The sequence below is a fragment of the Hydra vulgaris genome, chromosome 12 (genome assembly GCF_038396675.1).
Source record: "Hydra vulgaris chromosome 12, alternate assembly HydraT2T_AEP".
In the NCBI taxonomy this organism is placed as follows: Eukaryota; Metazoa; Cnidaria; class Hydrozoa; order Anthoathecata; family Hydridae; genus Hydra; species Hydra vulgaris.
In genome coordinates this window covers 53,596,650-53,617,774 of record NC_088931.1, presented here as the reverse complement: position 1 = coordinate 53,617,774, position 21,125 = coordinate 53,596,650, and the positions used below count along the sequence as shown (strand labels likewise).

At 27.8% G+C, this 21,125-nt stretch overlaps 1 long non-coding RNA gene across 1 annotated transcript; it reads right to left on the bottom strand.

Moving 5' to 3' along the window:
* Positions 1–626: 626 nt before the first annotated feature.
* LOC136087817 (uncharacterized) lies at positions 627–1,704 on the bottom strand. Its single transcript, XR_010642102.1, has 2 exons — positions 1,461–1,704; positions 627–849 (listed from the first exon to the last, which is right to left on the bottom strand). It is a non-coding gene; the product is annotated as an uncharacterized LOC136087817 (long non-coding RNA).
* Between the last annotated feature and the right edge of the window lie 19,421 nt (positions 1,705–21,125).

Sequence of the window (21,125 nt, the reverse complement as noted above, 5' to 3'; positions counted from 1 at the left end):
TATTATTTTTTACGTCCAATAACAAATACAAAGCAGATAGGCTTTATATCCAAATAGTTAAATAATAGATAACAACAGATCAAATGCCTTATTTCTTAACTTAAAAAAATATGTTAAAAGTAAATTTATCGATTTCTACAGATTCTTCGTTCATAGACCTTTGTGTACATATTACATTTGCAGAGATTTAAAAAATTCTTCAAAAGGCAAGTTATGAATTTCATGTAATTGGGTAAATAAACATAATCATCGAGTTGAACATGTTGCTCAATCAAGAAAAATAAAAAATATAATTTTACAAGATAATAAGTTTAAAAAAAGTTTTTAAGACCCTGGATTGGTGGATTGATGCATTGGCGTCAACCCAACAGTCGGCATCGAACATTGGACCTCTTGTACAGTGTCGGATTGATATCAGTAAAGTTACTAGCATTTAATAAACTGTAAGCTAATGTTTTTTTTTTTACAGAAAATATATGTACAAGATGTGTTTATATTTTTATGCAAACGTTAAAACATGAATATTAAATTAATACGCTGAACAATCTTTGTGAACAATCTTTGTAATTCGTTTAAGAATATTATACCAATATCAAATTTACATCTAAGAACAAATTTAACAATGCTGTTTTTAAAAACGTTTAATAATATTTAAAAAAAATACATTCACGTATAAACGTACAAATACTTCTTTGTAAAGCCTATACTTTTCATTCTTGCTATACATGTTTCTATAGAAAGATCATTTAGCTGATTCCTACAGTATTCTCTACACCACTGATAATTTGTTTGACATAACTCTGTTCTAATGTTAATTGGATTTTTTTCAGTTTTATCAACCATTGGCTTCTAAAAAACAAATACATGTTTATGTTTGTATATTTGTATTAATAGGTTTACGTATAAATATAAATTTTTATTGAAAAATATACTTTAATATTGGTATTGTAATTTATCCTCATAGGACAAATGAGGATAAACTATAATACTTGCTATGTGGCTTGGGTATGTCAATTAGCCATACGGAGGTCACATACCAAGACCAGTAGAAGACAAGATGAGCATCAACCCATCACCACGAACCAAGATAGGTGAGTTTAAAAGAAAAAAGTAAAAGTTGGTATAAATAATATTGAAAAGATAGCATAGAGAAAAGAAATACGGATAAGCCCTTCAAAACACGAAAACTTAGAAAACATTTTTATCTTTTTGTACTTGAAAGTTTCAATAAGTGTTTTTTTCCGTAAATACACAATAAATAAAATTAAAAAAATACTATTAAAAACTAATAAACTTTCTTCTCATTAGTTACTAACTCATTTGTTGATGTTGATGTATGTTCAGTTTGCTGCAACAGTCCTTATTTGTATAATTTTCTGTATATATATATATATATATATATATATTATACAGAAAATGGCAATCATGATATGGAAAAAAATAGAAACAATTCGAATTACCTTGCGCCACCTTTCTGAAGTGATAAAAGCCTCGTTTTCATAAACTATTGTAGTAAAAATAAAAATAAGTGTTAACCCTATCGCTCTCTTCATAATATTTATGTATATAAATTGTTCACAAATACTGTGGTTAGTTTTTCAATTTCGTGTTTGACAGATTTTTGTTATTTATTTATACTCATTTTTGTTTTTTGTTTATTATCCCACACAGATATTTTGGGGGCGATCCGGAAAAGCATCTGTCATTAACATTGAAGAGACTTTTAAATCCAAAATTACGCAAGTAATTCAAAAGTGTGAATGAGTATGTCAATATTTGAAAAATGGTGTTTTCTGATGATTGTTGTAATTTTTCTTTTCTTTCAAAATGACGCTCCCCTATTGTTTTTAATGGTCTGTTATATTACGTTTTAGTAATTAAGAATTTGTTCAATTCTTTTCAAAATCAAAAACCAACAATTTAGTGAGTTAATAAATGATTTGTTTTTAAGGACAATAAAGCTCAAATAAGTAAAAAAGCAAAGATTTCGTCTTTTGAGAAACAAAAGATAAATTAAAAAAAAAATTAACAAGATTCTTTATTTACAACCCTTCATCGGACGTGTCTCTTTCCTATAGTCTGAATTAGTTGATGATGGTCTTTTAAAATCCGTTGTTTGTTTTTTCTCTATTGAATTATTAAAATTGTTTAAAATTTTAGAAATATCTTAGTAAAAAACTAACAAAATATTTTGAAAATTTTTAAGCAAAATGTTTAGAAATATCTAAAGAAAATTGTCCAAGAGGATTGCTTGAACTGTTGGAATTTTTTGCGGAAGTTGTCTTCTAAAGTAAGTCCAAAATACTAAACAAGAACGCTTTTGAAGAACCTTAATATATCCTGCGCATTTTAAGCTTATTTTGCTTGAAATGCGCAGGATTTTTCTGCCATTCTTGTATGTATGTCAAGATTCTTTGATAGGATGCTACACTCATTTTCTGCAAATTGACCACCGTGGAATGACTACATCAGCGAAGATAGCGAAGTTTTTTATTGCATAATAATACAAAAAATTTGTAATTACTGATATTTCTAAATTAATTTAATCTTATCTCATTTTATATTTAAAAAAAATATCTTTCAGGTTACGCAACTGTTGAAGAATTAGAGTTTCAGAACAAACAAGAAATAATACTAAGCAGTCTTATGGGGATAATTATACTGGTACACGTTATGAAAATTATTCAAACATTGAAACTTGTTCATAAATCATATCAGTCTTGTTATCAATTTCTTCCTATCAGTCTACCAAGAGGTCACAACCTTTTCCTTAATAAGTTAAAATTTTTGAAGCCAAACTTTTTAATAGAGCATACAAATTAAAAAGATTTTTTTGTAAAACTTTTCATTGTTTTATTGTTTTCCAATTTTTTCTAATATATGTAAACTATGTAACCTAACCTAATGTAGACCTATGTAGCCTGACCTAACGCAAACCTATGTAACCTAACCTAGTATAAACCTATGTAACCCTAATTTATGGGCTAGATAAAAATCAAAATAAAGCGAAGATAAAAATAAAGAATGAAGCAAATTTTTTAAGGGCTTAATTGTTAAAATAGTTCTTAGATACGAATTTGATTTTCGTTAAGTTAAACACCCTTAAACTAAAACCCTTTGAAGAAATGATTATAACCATCTCTCCTCTCCTCCTTACTATATGTAATTTCATAAAATAAGGAGGAAAGGATACATATAGTAAGATTAACTCGGAAAAATATAAAAATCTTTTAATTTTGTCCGAGAGAGGTACATAATATATAAGATTTTAATGTGCCCTTCAATTATCTAGTTTTAAATAAAGATGTTTTTCTTTAAACTTTAATTTTGATAAATAATGCTGTCAATGTTATAAAAAAGAGAAAATTACTAAAATAAATATATTTCCACTGCGCAACAGCAACATAATATTACATTTTTTATTTATTTATGTTTAATATTATAAAAGGTTTTTTCAATGACTAAAACTATTTGCTGATTAAGTCAACTATGAACTGCAGTAACTTGTTTCCATAATCAGGATGGGATTATTTTCTTTTGCAACTTTTCTAGTGTTCTTTGAATACTAAATGCATCGCTTCTGTTTTCTGTTCACTGAATGATGCGCTTTTGGAGTCACAGTGACTGGCAAGAAGAGGATTGCTTGAACTGTTGGGTTTTTTCGCGGAATTTGTCTTCTAAAGTAAGTCCAAAATACGAAACAACAACGCTTCTGAAGAGTCTAAATGTTTCGACGCATATTATAGATTTTTATGCTATTCTTTAAAGTACGTCATGATTATTTGCACATCTTTTGAAAAAAGTTCACCCTGCCATTGAAAAATCGATTTTATGTCAAAATTGATTTTTCAATGGCGGAGTGAACTTTTTTCAAAAGATATGTAAATAATAGTTCATTTTGTGCTTTTTAGGTGAAAGGTCATCAAGCTACAGTACAGGAGCATGGATTTGAAAAAAAGTCATAACCCTTATATAGGGGAGAGTGGGGTAATGGCGAACGCGGGGTAACTCCGAACATGGTCAAAACAGCATTGTAAAAAAATAAATTCGACAATTTTTTTTTACCTGATGAGAAGGGATCCTATGCTCAGTTCCAGACGTGCAGTAGTGTAATGAAGCTGCGGATGTTGTTCACTATAATTTGATTTTAAATTTTTCTGATAATTTTATGCAACTTTTTTCTTGAGTAACACTCTGTTGTAGCTTCTATGGAAATAAAGTCACTCCTTTTTTTTGTTTTTGTTGCATAATATAGTTTTTAGACTTAGTTATTACAATTAGCTTTTTATTCGCTACTACACAACAGTGCTTGTGATTGCCCCCCAATGTGTTCGGAATTACCCCACGTAGGCAGGGTAATTCCGAACACCAATGGTTTTATTTCTGGCATAAATTTTTATTTTATAATAAGATTTTTAAAAATTGTTTTTGAGGGTTTGTGACTGAGTAGTTAAACTAATTGATAAGCAATAAATATGATCAATTTTGTATAACTGGTGTCTTTAATTCGCATTCCCGCTTAGGTGTTCGCCAATACCCCACTCTCCCCTATATATATATATATATATATATATATATATATATATATATATATATATATATATATATATATATATATATATATATATATATATATATTTAATGCTATGTTTTTTTATTTTTTATAATAGTAAGTTTCTAGAAATAATGAATATTTCATTTAGGATTTTTTAATTTATTTTCAATATTAGAACTTAATATAATTAATTATGAAGAATTTTGAATCAACAAACTAATTACATATAGACGGTAGCGGAATGTATTTGATGGATTATTCACCATTGAGCAATTGGGTAGAGATGTTTCAAAGCACTAAAAATTTAAAACTGCATGTGACAAATCATGAATGGAATGAGCTAAAACTAATCAAAAATAGGCTTATAAGAAGTTTAAATAAAGGTGTAAAATTATGTGCATAACACAGGTTCATTAATGCTATCGGATAGAAAGCATCTAAAAGGTGTGGGCATCCTAATCATGATCACTTAAAACCAGCAAAAGCACCAACTAGCCGATCAGGTCTCATAACAATGCTAACATCAATATTTACTATGAACTAGTCAAATCTTCCCATTAGCACTGTAATGTGTTATTCCAATTTAAACGAAGTATTAATATACCACTAATCTCCTTCTAATACTTTTCCTAATACGGCAACAAAACCAATTTTGATGATTTTGATTAAGACTATATACTTAAAGAGATCGTTGTTCATAAAAATGTTTTAAACTCAAGTTGTGAATCCGGTGTTATCTCAATATTTGGATGTAATCCCAGTACAATTTCAAATAATTAAAAAAACAATAGTACGTATTAGGAAGTGACCAGAGCCCCGGCCCAGGCCCCATCCCCGGCTAAAAATAAGACTTTTTGCAAACCCGGCCCCGGCAAAATTAGAAGATTTAGCGAAGGTTAAAAACCACCGTCTTGTTGAAACCACATGTCAGCTAAGTTCAGCTTTTCCATTTTTGGCAAAAAAAAGTCTTTAAGCATTGCACGGTAGCGCTCGCCATTCACAGTAACTTTCCGGCCATTGTCGTCTTTGAAGAAGTACGGCCCGATAATGCCACTGGCCCATAATTCACACCAAACAGTAACTTTTTTGGGATGCATTGGTTGCTCTTGCAATGCTTTTGGTTGGTCTTCACTCTAGATGCGGCAATTTTGCTTGTTAACGTATCCATTCAACCAGAAATGAGCTTTGTCGCTGAGCATAACTTTTCGATAAAAATGTGGATCTTCCTCCACTTTGCCAGCACCCATTCACCAAATGTTAAACGTTGTGGGAGGTTGTGTGGCTTCAATTCTTGCACCAACTGTATCATATAAGGTTTTACACTCAAATCCTTTTGCAAAATTTTCCAAGTAGTGGAGTAACAGAGGCCAAATTGCTGCGAACGGCGGCGAATCGACATTTCACGGTCATCACTAACACTGGCGGATACAGCTACAATATTTTCTTCGGTCCTCACTCTCCGTACGCGTGTTGGTGGTTTAATGTCCAATAATGTAAACTGGGTTCGAAATTTTGTCACAAGCTTTTGAATAGCTTCCTCAGTAGGCCGACCAAACTGCCCATAAATTGGAAGGAGTACGCGATGCACTCTCTTAATCGAGCATGAATTTTGATAGTAAAATTCAATAATTTACAAGCGTTGTTCGTTTGTAAGTCGATTCATGGTTAAATTATAGACCAAAGTGAATAAGTTTGACAATGACACAAGACACGATTCACGCGTGATCTGTCAAAACTAGTGTCGCTAAAAAGATCCCAGCAAAAAAATCACCCTTTAGAACCTTGTTGTACTCTTAAAACTACTTGAAAAAAGAAGAGTGTAGGCCTTCAAGAATAACTTTAATACTGTAGTTAGGTACAAATAATTTATTAATTTCAAAACCTTTATATAAAGAAACTAATAACAATGTGAAGACTAATCGTAGGATAGTTGGAGAGGTTAAAGTGTTTTCTAGAGTTTTGAGAAGTTGGAGCCACTTATTTAGCACTTTTTAAAAGTTTAGCAAAAGTTAAAGAGAGTTCTGAAAAACACTTTTTTAAGACTATGATGGAAATCTTGCCTAGAGCACACACTGTAGAAGTCTTTAGTTGAGAATTAACTTTAGTATCGGAAGCCAAAGTGATTTGGATAATTAACAATGGTTTATTCTATTTAACTGGCAGTAAGAGTATGGCCATTAGATTCAAGAGTCAAACTAAAAAAAAGATTTCTTTGCAAATAACTATGCTTTTTCTAGTGAGAAGTAAAAAGATCGGACCTATGAATTAGAGATTAAATGCTAGACTTAGTTTAGTTAATGACTCTATTGAAGACTACCCAAAAGTCTCTAGAACGTAACTATGAGATAAGATACAAGGCTTAGTAATCTGAGAATAACAGAGCTTAACATCAGACAGGCATTTACATTGGCTTCTTGGAATAATAAAAGGACATTTGTAGAAAAGATAAAAAAAAATATATAATATTTAATAAAGCAACTGCTCAAGATGGTGAAAAATGTGGAGTAGAATGAGGCTTGACTTAAAATTGAAGTGAAGGAATAAAAGCTTCCAAAATTTTATTCTAGAAGGAATAAAAGCTTCTGAGATGCGCTTTACGCATACATAATATGGATATAAACATTTATGTTTGCTGTTTAATAAAATGCATAAAATGGCATACAATACTCTTCATACTTATATAAACTTTAGTATTTATATAGTTAGTTATGTGCGGTGTGTCTCTAGCAAGACAAGAAAAAGAGGTATGATCTTAGACAGATTAGAAAAAAACGTTGTATCGAGCAACGTTTATTAGAAAAGATTAAAGTGATTTAGGTATCAGCCTGTAGAGAGGTAGCAGCTTCAGGAGAAAATGGTAGTGGTAGAAGTAAAAAAATTTAAAGAGAATTGCTTACATATTGTTTAAATGAGCTTTAGTTAAGAAAAGATAAAGCTCTAGGTTGTCTATATTAGAAAAACAACATAAAAGAGGAAAGCTAAGTCCTGATGATGATGATGATAATGATGATTATCATAATCATGTTGATCATAATCATGTTGATCATAATGATATATATATATATATATATATATATATATATATATATATATATATATATATATATACAAAATATAACATGAATTTTGAATTAAAAAAGTATACTTTAAGATGTATAAATATTTATACAACCCCGGTCACAAACCCGGCCCCGGATATATTTTATCAAACCTGGCCCCGGCCCCAGCCATGGTCAAATATCAACCCCGATCGCTTACTAGTACGTATGCTTGGCAAAGATACTCAGAAATACCTATAACAAAAACATCACCAATATTTCAACCTTGTCACAAAAAGATTTGCATAAACAGTAGCTCCCACACAGTCAGACGACTTTATACCCATATTGCGTGATGTTATTAACAAAAATGAGAAATTAGTTCCAATTGAATTAGTTTAATATATTAACTTGTACAAAGAAAGCAATTTTTTGAGCCAAACCGTAATTTTATCATTTTATATATATATATATATATATATATATATATATATATATATATATATATATATATATATATATATATATATATATATTTATATATATATACATCAGGCTCGTAGCAAGAATTTTTCAAAGTATATAAAAAAACAATATATTTTTCAATAGTCAATATATTTTTCAGTATATAAAAAACCAAATTAGGTAAGATACAATAAAATATTGTTGTAGAAATCAGTTTCATATGGTTAATGATGGCAGCTCCATTCTACTGAGGTGCAATTTAATAAAAAAAGTTTTGATTTCTTTTCTGTCTAAAGCTTTGATTTTATCACGATGCACGTGCATTAATGTATGTGATCCTAACAACTCGTTTTTCATGGTGCTCTCATATAACTTGACAATCTGCTTGCATTCACAAGACGATACTGGAAGTGTACATCCAATGCATAAGAGTGTGTGTACATTTGGAAAAACTTGCTTATCGCATTTCAACAATGAATCTTGTAAACCTTTTTGGTTTTGGATTTTCCATTTTGTAACAAAGGTTCTTCCAGCAAAAAAATTCTTCATCAAACAATCCAGAAAGAGGTAAATTGTTGCTATAGATTTTGACAACATCTTTAAGGTCAAACCTTTAAGACTTTCGATTATTTCACATATTGAAGCTTAAGATATATTTTCACACACGATGTACAGTAATTTTATTGCCTGACAAGATTATTCACTAAATATTAATTGGAGATCCTATATGATGTAAGTTAAATAAAGAATGTGAGTGTTACGCTTAAAAACCTCATTTGGAGTCTCAGCCGGAGTGTTCTGACAATAAGTTTGCCGTTGATCTGCTCTTGATGTGACAAATATTCTGCTGTTTTTACAGCATGAGTGAAGATAGAATCTAATAATTGCACAAGCTTAGCATCAAGTCTGTACATTAATTCTAATAAAGCTTCCTGTACTTCTAGTTATGCAGCAACCTTATCTTGTGCTCGGCCTTATAAAGAAATGGCTGTTGCCTTCAGGTATGCAGACATTTTTCTGTTGGGCAGAGCATTTTGTCAATCTTCAGGTGTCCAGCTTGATCTATCTTAATCATTAACGGTGTTTATGTTCAGATGCAATTTATCTGTAATAACTTACACAAAACAACAATGTAGAATGGTGAATCTTGAAAATAATAGTAGCCATCAATATCCATCTTGTGACACAGATATTCAGGAGACTTTTTCTGTGAGCAGCTCCGGCTTTTTTTAAATTATTTTCAATGAGCAGTTTTCCTCTCTTTTGTGAATTGTTAATCCATAATGTTATGGCTTTTTTTTTCATAATACGTTATGTATTTGCGGAATGGCGCTGCTATGGAATATAATAAAATTTAAACAGTAACCTTGACAATACCGATAGAATGCTAAGCTATTGTCTTACAAAATGGTCTTTGCCAAATCATGTTGCATGCTGCTGGCTCCATCATTACCTTTGGTCACGAAGATATTAAATTTCTAATTCATGATCTAAAAGCCATTTTATTTTTCCATCATCTGATAAAGATAATCTGATAAAGAGGTGTTGAAATGCGAGCAAAAGTATCTGATTGTTTTTCTGGATTACCATCACTTTCAGATTAAAGTGCTAAACTATTATCACTTTCAGACTGTTGTACTATATTCTCATCGTTGCCAGGTTGTTGTGCTTTTGTGGAATGTCAAAAGTATTTTTAGTAAATCTCAGTTTTCCATAGAAATTTGTAATTTTCGTAAGTGATTTTCAAGCTTCCTTTAAAAGCTATTACTTTTTGGCGTGATTGATTTCTAAACCTGATTTTTTTCTTTTAATTGATGGTGACATACCTAAAAAAAAAGTTTTTTTATAATTAACACCTAAAATAATATTATTAGCATTTCTTGAAATATATATATATATATATATATATATATATATATATATATATATATATATATATATATATATATATATATATATATATATATATATATACAATGATAATGAAAACATTCATATATATATATATATATATATATATATATATATATATATATATATATATATATATATATATATATATATATGTATATATATATATATACGTATATATATATATATATATATATATATATATATATATATATATATATATATATATATATATATATATATACATATATATATATATATACAATGATAATGAAAACATTCTCAAAAGAATATTTTATTATTCTCGCGCTAAGGCATTTAGTAAATAAACAATGCGACTGCAGGGTGCTCCTGGTAAATAAGCTTACTTTACCTTGAAAGATTGAAAATTAAAACTAAAGATGCTCCTGGTATGTAAGCTCCAAGGTAAATAAACAATTGCATTGTTTATTGACTAAATCATAAAACGCGGAAAAAAAACAACCAATGGCACCAAAGTCAAACATTTTTAAACGCTAAATAATCATTTAGTGAGGTTTGTATATATTTTATTAAACGAAATCACCTAATTCATTTAAGAAAGCGAGACAACCTATTTGTCCCGTCCGTGCTGTATTTACTAAATATTTACTAAAATATTATTTTAATAAACATTCCATTTTTTTAATTTTTATTAACTCAGGCTTTAGTAAATATTCTATTGCAAATCCTTCGGGACGCAAGTAGGATGAGGCTGGTAGAGGGTGGGAGTTCGTGCCCCCCTCCCCTCCATAGTGGTCAATCGAGCAATGAAATCTCGAAAAAATTATTTCCTGGGACTTTTTCAATAGTTTTGGTTAAAAATTGTTAGTATTGGGGGGAAAAATTTATTTTGACACCAAATAAAGTTAAAATACCAACAATAAGACAAAAAAAACATAGAAAATTTCATCAAAGTATAAGTTTACTCTAGCCAAGTGAACATGATAATACTTTTAAATAATAAAATTGATAAGCTGGATTATAAACTGAATGGCATTTATAATTTTCTTTAAAGATAAAGTCAGTAAGATTTAAAGATCATTTTCAGAATCAGATCCAGACTCAGATCCCAACTGCTTGTAATAGAGGAGTTAAAAGTAATTTCTTGATTTCATTAGAAGTAGGTTGTGAATAACTCTTATATTTTGTGTGTTTTGCTTACAAACTTCTGACCACGGGTTACTTAAAACCATTAAACGCAAAAACAAGTCTTTTAAACCATTAGTCCACGAAGTCTTCCTTGCATGGTCGGATCTGGTCAAGCACATCAAAACATGGCAAGTTTCTCCTGGCTACTCATTTATCAACCCTATAGGAAGGAGAGTTTTTAAGCAAAGCCTTATCATGAAGAACAGAGAACTTTGTGAATAGTTGGTTTTATTTGCAACGATCAAAGTAGATTAATTTCATCACAAAGTCTTCCAAATACTTCAGCATCTAAGGCAAAGTATTTATTAATTATTGTAAACTCTGGAAAGAATGTATTAATTTTAAAAAATCATGACTAAAATTGGTACCTAACTTTATTTTTGTAAATTGTTTATTTTTCTAAATTTGTACTGGAATATCTTTAAAAAAAAGTCGCCTCAAATATTTGACATGCAGAAAAAATTTCTTAAAACATCAGTTAAATAACTGCAAGGTCCAAAAGACATCAAACTGCCTGCATCCCACAAAACAGTTTTTTAAATTTTAACATTCATATCATATCTGGATTTTGAAATGTTACTCTTGCAACATTTCCTATTGTTGTTGTGCAAAAAATGTTAAAACCTTTCTTGACTTTTTCTTCTCTTACTTTCATTTAAGCCGTTTCATACAAAACTTGTTTATGACAAGGATGCAAAATGGTCTCAAAGGAGAGAATTTCAAAATGCAAAATATTTGCTCTATAATCCAAAGCACATCTTTGACAAAAAAATCTCCAGGTGGGTTTGACATTTGTCCTGATGATGGTATAATGGGCAATTGTTAGTTGATTAACAGGCAGTCAGCAAAAAAAAGTTATACTATTTCATTAATTGAAAAAGTAGAACATTTTATTAAAAGAATACGTTGGAAAACCCATTTTTTTATTAGAACCTGAAACCAAGAAAAATCCTCTAATTGAAAAAAACCAGAATTAAAATTTTGGATTTAAAAACAAAAAACTTTTTATCTCAACAAAACTTTGAAAATGATTTACTACACTTTATTAAAACAATAAAAGTTGGGAATATAAATAATGATTTCCAAAAAGAACTCAAATTATGCATATTAATAATATAAAATCAAACTCTAATGTTTTAGTTTCTGACAAAACAAGCAACATATACCAAACTTCACCAGGTAATCATCGTAAAATACTGCGCAATAAAATTTCTAATAATTATGCAATAGCCCCTAAAAATCAAGACAATATGTTTTATGTTTTTATGTAAAATCAATTCTTCCCCGGTTTCTTTTCATAATTTGTATTTGTCAAAAGATAAAAATAAATATATTCTACCCAATGATAATTTTATTAAGCAGCTATATTTTCAAACAAATTATAGTAAGTTTTGAATTGCTTTTCGCGAACCATTTTTATGGAACAAAATAGTTTAAAAAATTTTCCTCAAGTTTTTATTGTACAATGTAACTACAACTCATTAATCAATTGATGATTTGATAATATACATTTAGAATATTATCAAATCATCAATTATTTATATATATATATATATATTTATACATTAAAAGTATATTACCAAATTATCAATTGTAAAAATATAGATATTTTTACAATTGATGATTTGGTAATATACTTTTAATGTATATATATATATATATATATATATATATATATATATATATATATATATATATATATATATATATATATATATATATATATATATATATATATATATATACATATATATATATATATATATATATATATATATATATATATATATATATATATATATATATATATATATATATATATATATATATATATATATATATATATATATATATATATATATATATATATATATATATATATATATGTGAATGTATGTATGTGTATATGTATATATATACATATATATGTGTGTGTGTGTGTGTGTGTGTGTGTATATATATATATATATACATATATATATATATATATACACACACACACACACACACACTTTTTTTTTAGTTCAATGTTATGTTATAATCTAGTAAGGTTTTTAATACAAAAAAAGCTCCATAGGTATTCAGGTATATAAAGAATATCTTTCCTTTGAAATAAGAGTCTTTCAATATAAATAACAAATCAAGAAAAGTAACAGTTAATAAAATTTAATTTAATATTTTTATTTATAATATATATATATATATATATATATATATATATATATATATATATATATATATATATATACATATATATATATATATATATACATATATATATATGTATATATATATATACATATATATATATATATATATATACAATGATAATGAAAACATTCATATATATATATATATATATATATATATATATATATATATATATATATATATATATATATATATATATATATATATATATATATATATATATACGTATATATATATATATACGTATATATATATATATACGTATATATATATATATATATATATATATATATATATATATATATATATATATATATATATATATATACGTATATATATTTAAGTTGGACTTAAGTTGGAGGGCATCTGGATTATTATTAAATCCATTCATTCCACAAGTACAAGAGAACAGTAACTCAAGATGATCTTGTGAAAGATGAGCTTTTGACTTTAAATGTTTATCCTTTTAAATTTTGCCTTGTATGTTAGGCAAAATTTAAAAGGATGAACATTTAAAGTCAAAAGCTCATAGGCTAAGTGTTGAAGACTTTTTGCAGCCACAATTAACCCTAATACAAAGGTTTTTCTCCTATGTTTTAATAATTGAGTACGATTAGCATCTGTCAACTTTGATAAGTAGTTTATTATTTGATCAAAAGTTGCATTCCAATAAGGATAATCATTCAAAAAAAGAGCTTTCTTATACGATTTTGAAAAAAAATTTTTAGAGTTCAGCATATCAAATAATTTGTCGATGACCCTTATAAAATTTATAGTTCCTTCAGCATGCTTGAAATTTGGATGTTTGGAAAACATCAGAAATTCAATTGCATCTGCAACTGAACTACTAAGTGTTTGTACAGCAAACTTAACATTCATTTTGTGACGCTGGAAATAAATATGTTTTATTGAGATTTTATTTGCAAATTTTAATCCTTCTTCATTACATTAATTCTTCAGTACATTAATTTTTTTATCAGAGGAAACTGTTAATGCTTTTTTAATAAGACATGAAAGGTTTTCAGCTGTTATTTTACTACACAGTATATAGCCAATAGGTGTTTTCCAATGACCTCGTAATCCTACCAGCATAAATACCAATGCTTCTGTAGCTGGTGTATCTGGTTCAATTGCAACAATATCTTTTCCATAATCTGTAAATCCAATGAATCGACCTGTCTTTTTATCGTATAGAATTGATGTTTTGATTGCCATTGCATCTATAATTAATGCACAATCTTTATAATTAATGTGAGTATCTGCTTTTATACTAATATAACTTAAAACATCTTCAAAAAAACCAGGTTCACAATCTACAGAGGAAGTCCAGTTGGCTAGAGAGCTTGAAGTAGGTAAATGGAGTATAGGCCGTAGAAAATTGTATGCTTTAGGTGAGTAAAAATGCAGAGTTATTGCAAATTTTTCAATTTCATCAGTATACCTATGCCCTTTTGGAAGTGAGGTATTGTTTTTAAACTAATTTTTTATAATATCAAAAGTCAATCCACTAAAGTTTTCACAAAGAATATTAGCAGCATCGTCAGAAACAATTTTTTTTTGCTTAGATTTTTTAGCATAACCTTTAATGAATTTATTTTGTTTCTTTTCGTCACAACTTTTGTTTAAGAATTTTAATTTTTGCCTTTAATTTTGCTTTAGTTGGACTTGCATTTGTCGATAATGTACTTTTAGAAATAATAGTATCATCATTAATAATTTTGTTACTACTTTCGATAATATTAAAGCTACTATCTATATCCACCTGGCAATCAATACTCTCTGTTGTTTTTAAAATAACACTATTAATATAAATTTCGTTACTATTAGCAGCAACATTATTGTTATCACTTATATCCGAATGGAAATCGATGTGATGGTGACTGCCTGTTTCTGAAACTTTTTTAATGAGTCTCTTTTTATGTTTTTGTGGCGATATAGAACTAAACTTTTTTTTGACTTTTGGTTTTGAATCAATAATAACAGATGGCACAGAATAAGGTTTTAATTTAGGCTTGTTATTAAAATCAGCTATACTGTAATCTGAAGGTAAAAAGTGATCACTACATATGCGGCTGTGCTCAGTAGGAATAAATGTTTCACGTTTTATAGCAACAATCCACCTTTTACAGAGTTCCCTATTATTAATTGGAAATTTATGAAATGCTCTGTTGTCGTTTTTCATTGCTCTATTTGTGTAACCAGCTGCAGCACAAGAATTAACCATGATTTATAAATTTTGAATATTAAATATCGAATATTATTTGATCCAAACAACCGTGATTTACTATTTTTTAAATTTGCCCCCCATAATGGCCGATTTTTGCTTCAAAAAATACGCGGAAGTTAGACATCTAGTTATTTTTAATATATCATTGGTATATATATACATATATATATATATATATATATATATATATATATATATATATATATATATATATATATATATATATATATATATATATATATATATATATATATATATATATATATATATAACATATATATAATATATATATATATATATATATATATATATATATATATATATATATATATATATATATATATATAATAATATATATATATTTGGGATATGACTTTTTAATTTTTTTTCAAATAAAATGTTTCCTGTATCATAAATCGATGAACTTTTACCTAAAATCATGAAAAAAGGCCCAAATAGCTTTCTGCAACAAAAAAAGGTCACCTCCAAAATAAAAATTTGATTTACCATTTTTATACATTCATTTTTGACCGATGTTTTAATCTTAAGCTTAATTCTCAGCTTAATTCTATTTATTTCATTATTTTGTTATGAATTTATAAATATAACGCCACACGTTACCATGGCAACGAAACGGCCGTGTGCCGGCAAATACTTGGAATTGTTATGTGATGACGTCATTGTGTTACCACGGTGATATAGACGACTGTAACAGACTGTAGAAGATTATAGAACTTAGTAGAACATTCTGGAAGCTCTAAATAATTATATAAGCGAGCTGCTGTCAGAGCTCAGTGTTGATAATGTGAATAGTTCTATGAAGTACTCTGCGTGTAACTGAGCTAATAAGGAACTACTGTAGCGAACTAAAGACGCTGTAAGTGTACGAAGTATAAGTAGTTGTAGCATTATCGTTAGGATACGGACTGGATTATCGAACTGTTATCAACATTGACTGGATTATCGAACTATAATTGGATTACTATACAGTTAAAGTATTTTATTAATTAAACGACTTTATTAAACGGATATTTACGCTCAGCTATCCGTAAAGTCGTAACAATATTATATGATGTCTCACAAGAAAAGTCATACCACAGTAACAAAGAACAAGAAGACTTGGACTAAAAATTTGGTGAGATTTCAAGAGTCACACAGAATAAGAGGAAGCGTGGCTGTAGAAGAACATTCACTCGATGAAAAATCCAGAATACCACTTCAATTGCAGATCGTAGGAAGATACCAGTTTCTCGGAGCATATGTTAAAGGAAGAAAAGAACGAATAGACCAAATTTCTAAGGAAATTACAAAATTGTGGGACAATAAACTGAATTTTCCACGTGTGTCTGATCAAGTGATAAGAGCAAAGCTTATGAAGGTGCTGAAGGTCTATGATGAATGTGTCAAGCGTGGAAAATATGATGTTCTCAATGCATTATTTGACATCACGAAAGTGAATGGCCAGTGGTTATCCTCGGAAGATAAACGTCTATACCACCTACAAAAAGAAAGTAAAGGACAGGTGGGGTACTCAACAGGACAAGTGGCAAGTAAAGAAACCATTCACCCTTCCAAGAGAAGGAAAGTCCAGTCTGGAACAGCAATACCTTTCACATCACAAGTCCTGTCTACCACAGACAGTGGTACTGAATCTGAAAACTGCAAAAGTAAGAGTGAAGATGATGAAGACGACGACGGTGATAAAGACGATGATGAGGACACTCAGAAAAAAACTAGAAAGCACTACAAAAGTAAATTTGCTGTAAGTATGGTTACATCAAGTGGAGTTTCCACAAAGAAAGCTGCTAAAATATGCAATGTATTATCACAACAAGGTATTGATATTCCAACTCCAAGTCAATCAGCAATTTACAAGTCCATATTCAAAGAGGCAGGTAAATTAAAAAAAGAAATGATACAACAACTTAAAATGGAACAGTGGTCCTTACACTTTGACGGCAAACGAATAGATGATAAGGAATATCAGGTAGTTGTACTTCAGAATGAAAGAACTGACGTGAAACTTGATGCACTGCGTTTAAAAGATGGCAAAGCTGAAACTGTTGCTGAAAAAATTGCCAAACTTATTGATGAATACAATTTGTGGAATTCAATTAAGATGATCATTACTGATACAACAAACGTCAATACTGGGAAGAGAAATGGAGTTGTTGTGAAGTTGCAACGTATGTTTAAATTAAAGGGTGTCACAATACCACAATTTATCGGTTGTCAGCATCACGTACTAGACAGGATTCTCCGTCTGGTGATGGACGAAGAACTTGGGGGTGATACCAAATCTCCAAACATTGAATACCCATTTGCGTCTGAACTGTTGAATAAGTATGATGAACTGAAGGATAAGTTTGTGAATGGAACTGTAGAAATTCTTGATAAATCAGGGTGGAGAGACGATATGAAGTTTTTGTACCATTTAACAAGAGTGTTTAGGTTCTATGAAGAACAAAGAAACTTCCCTCTGATTCACTTTCAGAACATTCCTAATATGAGCAATGCCAGATGGAACTCAAGAGCCATTCTCGCCATTCTGGCGTTCATTCTTATGCCTGAAGCGAGAAAGAATTTGGAGAAGGCTTGCAGGTTCATTTCATATGAGTGGGCAGAACATTGGTTTAGTAGTCAAAAGTACAATGACTTCAAGAATTTATCTGATGTATTGAAGCCTTACAAAAAGGCATTGCAGTCATTCAAAAATCACTGGAAGAAAGAGCCATCCGTCATCGACATACCACGAAGTAATCAGATAGCTGAACGTGCAATCAAGGTGATGCAAGACCTGTATGCTTCCTGCAGAAAGAAAGACAAACTGCAACTTCGATTCATTCTAAGTAATAAGCGCTAGACTCTTTATGAGACGTGAGCATCATGTGACCCATGTACTTAACACAGTAGGCCTATAGACACAGACAGTTATGTATATTGTTGTACTAGACGCTTTGATACTGTTAATTTTGTAATACTTGTATAATTATATATCACATAATGTTTTTTGTTATATCACAGTACATGTTGCATAAATAAATAAAATAACAACAGGAGTATGACTCTTACAACATCTTCAGCCTTTAATATTCATTTACTGTACAAAAGTGTACCTATTGAAAATTCGATTTTTTGGTTTTGGGGTGACCTTTTTTCAAAATATGTCAAAATGAAACATCTATTCGTTCTTTTTACATAAAAGTTCATTGAATTACGATACAGGCCTAGTAGGTTGCAAAAAAGTCATATCCCTAATATATATATATATTAACTTAGTTTCTCCGCGCAGCGGCCTTGCTCGGCAAGGTTCATGTTTCGGAGTTAAAGAGTTGAGAGAGGGTTGCACCACGAATAACAACTAAAAAAATAAAAAAAAAAAAAATAAAAAAATAATAAAAAACACGAAAAAAAAATGAGTAGCCTCCTCGACTGTAGTGGCCCCCCTCGGGCCTTGGGAAGGTGAATAATCTAAAAAAAAAATATATATATATATATATATATATATATATATATATATATATATATATATATATATATATATATATATATATATATATATATATATATATATATATATATATATATATATATATATATTCATATCCCCTTTTTAACTTCTATTTATCAAAAATCTTTTAAAAATTTATATGTATACTAAGATTTTTATACAATTTTTTTTTTTTTTTTTTTTTTTTTTGGATAAATCAGATTTTAATAATTTTAAAGAATTTTTATGTAAAGTAAAAATTTGTTTATCTTTTTTATTTGTTTATCTAAGACCTAACGGTCTTCTACGAGTCCCCGCGTTCTTTTATTTTTATCGATCTAATTTTGTAAATTTTTTTATTGTCATTTACTTATTATTCTTATCTTGTAATCTTGTAAACTTTATATTTTATAACTACATGTTGTTTAATATGTAATAAAAAACAAAAAAAACAAATATATACATATATATATATATATATATATATATATATATATATATATATATATATATATATATATATATATATATATATATATATATATATATATATATATATATATATATAGATATATATATACATATATACATATATATATACATATATATATACATATATATATATGTATACATATATATATACATATATATTTGTATACATATATATACATATATATATATATACATACATATATATGTATATATATATATATATATATATATATATATATATATATATATATATATGTATATATATATATGTATATATATATATTATATATATATATATATATATATATATATATATATATATATATATATATATATATATATATATATATATAAATATGTATATATGCATATGTATATATATATGTATATATATATATATATATATATATATATATATATATATATATATATATATATATATATATATGTATATATATATATATGTATATATGTATATGTATATATATATGTATATATATATATATATATATATATATATATATATATATATATATATATATATATATATGTATATATATATGTATATATGTATATGTATATATATATATATATATATATATATATATATATATATATATATATATATATATATATATATATATATATATATATATATATATATATATATATATATATATATATATATATATAATATATATATATATATATATATATATATATATATATATATATATATATATAATCGAGTCCTCTGCAAAAAAAATATAATTTAATAGGTTTGCGGTAAAATGTAATTCATTCATATAAAAAAGAAAATAGCAACTGTAGTGTAGAGCGGGGCTAGTTTTATCTTTAATTTTTTCTAAATCAACAAGTTAAAAATTTTAGGTTTGTAAAAATCTCTCTAGATTTCCGAGCTGCTCAACTTTCCAGCAAGATAGAGCAGTTGTGAGGGCGTTTTTAATGACACGAGTAAGATTTAAATAGCATTAGTTCAAAGTGAAGAGAAAAAGTTTTTAATACAGCTGTAACTCCTTTGTATGGACGTCCATAAGCGCCCACTTTACAAGACAATTATAAGTTTTAGTAGGCTTTTAAATAATGGATTTATAAGTGACCATAAAGTTATAAATTTAACAAAATATACGATTTAAATTTACATTGTTTTAAACACTACGTCAAAAGCAATATTAAAAGATTTTATAATTTAAAATGTAGCCATTTTTTTTTATTTACAGACAGACTAGAATCCAATGACGCTTTCTGTAAATTTTTATTGACGTCATTATATAATTGAATAATCAACAATATAATGACGTTTCCTTAATTTTTGAGATGTGATATTAAGAGCCATTGCCTGTAAGGGATCGTCCATAACTTGCACAACGCTAAACTCATTTTGCTGTTTTGCGCAGCTATTTTCATTGGACTTAAATATCTGTTTTAGTTTTTTGGTTAAATAAAAGACTGCGACGGAAAACTTTTGATTTTTTTTGTTTATGCGACACAATGGTCGCAAAAAGTGACCAACGGAGCCGTCCAGTTACGTAGACCTGGGAGATG